We start from the raw sequence: 4,429 nt of genomic DNA, 5'->3' as shown, positions 1-4,429 counted from the left end.
TTGGGGTGGCCGTATTATTCCTCTCGAAAATTGTCCAAAACAGGATATAGATGAGGACGAAAAGATGAAGGACCTCGAGAGCAAAATTAACGCTTTAATGTCTGCTCAAGAGGTAGAGAAGACCGGCATTCCGTGTCCTTACCCGAAAGAATGGGATTCAATCCCGTATCCGGCGAAGTTTAACCTGATCAACTTCACGCCATTCGACGGGATGGGCTCTCCCACTCAGCATCTAATCTACTTCAAGTCCCACTTGGGCACGATCTCCGGCAATGAAGTCTTGATGGGTCGGTCATTCGTTGACACCCTTCGTGGGCCTGCCTTCGATTGGTACCGCCGTCTCAAGCCTGGAAGCGTCAACAGCTGGGAAGACTTGGAGAGCATGTTCCTCGCTCATTTCTTTGATGATGACGCCGAAGTGTCAATCAGGACACTCTTCGATGAGAAACAAAAAGATGGAGAGTCGGTGGATACCTTCATCAAACGATTCCGCAATCAGGCAATGAACTGTAAGGATCCTGTCACGGAGGAATTCGTCTTGCAGACTTGTCATAACAACTTGTCTATTAACATCTTGGACGTTATGGGAGTAGAGCCGCTCAATACCTGGAAGGAATTGAAGGTGCGCGGAGAACAGGCCGAACGCTTCCTCAAAAGGAAGAAGGTCGAAAGAAGCCAACCGATGGCTAACTCTCTGAATCCGGGTCTCGTTTCCCATGATGAAGGGAAGGCACCTACAACAGTTGTTGACGTTAATCTTACGTCACAACAGCAGCTCCGAAGACAGCAGAAGAATTCAGATCCGAGGCTCCAAAAAGAGTACTCATTCAAAGACGAAGACGTTCCAGCCATCCTCGAAACCCTTCTTGAAAACAACAAGATCAAGCTACCACCCATCACGAATCAGGAGGAAGCTGACAATACTGCGGATCCAAAGTACTGCGCGTACCACAGGAGGATCCTTCATCCCACCAAGGCTTGCTTTACTTTAAAGAATAGCATCCAGACCTTGGTTGAAGCTAGCGTCATAACGTTAGGATAAGCCAAACGAGAACGGCAACACTCCGACAAGTATACGAGTATAAATTGCTTCTTAACACTCCGACAAGTATACGAGTATAAACTGCTTCTTAACACTCCGACAAGTATACAAGTATAAACTGCTTCTTAACACTCTGAAGAGTATACGAGTATAAACTGCTTCTCAATCCTCCAATCGGTATAAGAGGTTAAACTGCTCCCTGATACTCCAATAGGTATATGAGTCTAAACTGTTTTCTACCGTTGACGGGAAGTTCCTGGAGAATTTTTATATGTAATATTCTTAAGGATAACCCGATCATGTAACCGAATGCAATGATAAACCCAGTTTCATGAAGAAGCTGGGGGTGGATGATTCATGTAACGGGAAGTTCCCGAAAGAATACTATATGTAATTTTCTTAGGAATAACCCGATCATTACAATCAAAGTGATAAACACTAAACTCCTATTATGATTTCCGAACACTCTTTTACTGAGATGGGATTCGATCACTTCATTGGATCAATTTTCCCTCACAAAACTCTCATTGGTGTTTGACGACTCATAGTCTCTCACCACAGAATCCCCCACCGATCAGACTAATTGACGGCGGGACCACCAAAATTCTTTCATGTTTAATCCATTCAAACTTCCGCTATGTTCGTGCACTCAACACTTTCATGTTTAGAGTCCGGATATAATGCTTAAAAGTTTGATCTATCAATCCTTGACGAATTGTCAAACCCCTTCGTGTTAAGTCCTTATCACTTAATACCAGGAACCCCATTTGAGTGATTTGTACGAATCAACACTCCTATAGTAATTTGTACTCCCACTCTCACTTTTCACTTGGTCAAACCTTCCTACAGTTAGGACCATAATCAAAATCCCCTCTCGATTCCTTCAATGAATGAGAGGTCCACAAATCAAGTGATCGAACCTATAAAAGTTAGGGTCATCTCACACTCCCACTCTCACTTGGTCAAACCTTCCTACAGTTAGATCGAACCTATAAAAGTTAGGGTCATCTCACACTCCCACTCTCACTTGGTCAAACCTTCCTACAGTTAGAACCACATTCAAAATTCCCTCTCGATTCCTTCAATGAACGAGAGGCCCATTTTCAAATCAAGCGATCAAACCTTCCCACAGTGAGGATCGTCTCAAACCTCCCATTCGGTGAAACCTTCCTATGGTTATGGCCAAAACCAAAATCCTCTTTCGATTCCTCCAATGAACGAGAGGTCCACTTTCAAATCGAGTGATCAAACCTTCCTACAGTTAGGGTCATCTTAAATTCCCGCTTGGTCAAACCTTCCTACAGTTAGGACCAAAACCATAATTCACTCTCGATAAACGAGAAATTTATCTTTAGTTCGGTAATCAAACCTTCCGACAGTTAGGTTTATCCGAATCTTTTCGATTCTTGGAGTGGAAATCCCACTCCTAGTTTTACCTTTCCGGATTCTGGGGGTGGAGATCCCACCTCGAGTCTTCTTTCAAACTGGAGATAGAATATAAAATTCTTTCTTTTCAGTGTTGGGAGATAGAATATAAAATTCTTCCTCTCCCATATCGGGTTCGTCTTTGCCCCAAGAGAAGACACCACTTTTCAACTCCTAAAATCCGTGCTTCACACGCACGAGGAATTTTATCCCGAAGCCTAAGCAGGGATAAGCCAACGCCTAATATACGTTGCCGGTTTAGTCTTTCACCGTATTTTATCCCGAAGCCTAAGTAGGGATAAGTCAACGCCTAACCCGCGTTGCTGGGTGGTTCGTTCCCGTAAAAATGACCAAGTCTACGTATTCAGCATCGTAGCAATAAAAATCCATGCCTTTTATGCATAGGGAATTTTATCCCGAATCCTGAGTAGGGATAAGTCAACGCCTAACACGCGTTGCCGGTTTAGTCTTTCACCGATTGAAGAAGACACCAGAATTCCAGTCTGGGGAATTTTATCCCAAAACTTAAGTAGGGATAAGTCAACGCCTAATACGCGTTGCCGGTTAGTCCTTAACCATAAAAAGGACAAAAGCCCACATATTCAATATTATGACAGGTTGTTATTCATAACGCCAAAATCCGTACTTCACACGCACGGGGATTTTATCCCGAAGCCTAAGCAGGGATAAGCCAACGCCTAATACGCGTTGCCGGTTTAGTCTTTTACAGATTGAAGAAGATATCAGAATCCGATTCTGGGGACTTTTATCCTGAATCATAAGTAAGGATAAGTCAGCGCCTAACACGCGTTGCCGGGTAGTCTATTCCCGTGATAAAGACAAAGTCTACGTATTCAATATCGTAGCATCAAGTCTAAAGGAGTTCATTCCTTTAGCACAACGTCACATGCGGAACGGACTTAAACAATCCGCATGCAAGCCTGATTCAAACGGTAATCGGTAAAGGCACGTCAAATCCGTTGAAGGCTGAGGATTTGCCAAAAATCCTAAGTCACGTCAAATCCGTTGAAGGCTGAGGATTTGCCAAAAATCCTAAGTCAGCGTCTAACACGCGTTGCTGGGTAGTCTATTCCCGTGAAAAAAGACGAAGTCTACGTATTCAATATCGTATCACTAAAAGAGTTAACTCTTTTAGCACAATGTTACATGCAGAACGGTTTGCCAAAAATCCTATATATGCAAAAGCCATTGACGCACCAGCTTTATTAACTGGTCTCGTGACTCGAGCATTCAACAACTTCAGAATAAGATCTATATCTGCAGACGAATCAGCTTTAACAGTTGGTCCTGCAGCCCCAACTGTTGGGACCGCCTTACTCCAATACCTTAAGAGTTTAAACTGTGTATACTCCAGCAGACGTACGAGTATAAACTGTGTCAACGGCAATCGATCTAAGACCCTAAGGTCAACTTCGGTCAATGCGTAACCCTAGGTCAACGCCAGTCAACGCGTTGCGATGAAAAGTCAACGCCGAGCGATCTAAAACCCTAGGTCAACGCCAATCAACGCGTTGCGACAAAAAGTCAACATACGGTGATCTAAAACCCTGAGTCAGCACGATGTGACGGAGACAGTGAGTTCTAAGTCAACTCAACGACACGAGCTAAGCTCAACTCATCAGTTTTAGATTCGAGACTCTGATGACGGCTAGACGATAAACAAAACGCCGGAAGAACTTCAGCTGTTCGTCAAAACATCGAATAGATTGAAAATCAGGGGAGTCAAGAATTAAAACTAACTACAGGTCCTTTGCACCGACCGAAGGCTGGACCAATCACATCCAAAGTATTCCAACCTCTTCTATAAAAGAAACGAGTCTGGAACGCTTTGGAGGGGGTATCTGTAGGCGTCGAAAATTGCCTATAGGTCTCCACGAGCAGCTCAAAGCAAGGAAAAGACGATGAACGTCACTATCCAAGTTACAGAAGCTTGATTGATGT

This window comes from Asparagus officinalis, chromosome 5 (assembly GCF_001876935.1).
Source record: "Asparagus officinalis chromosome 5, Aspof.V1, whole genome shotgun sequence".
NCBI lineage: Eukaryota > Viridiplantae > Streptophyta > Magnoliopsida > Asparagales > Asparagaceae > Asparagus > Asparagus officinalis.
This window is presented reverse-complemented; position numbering follows the sequence as displayed.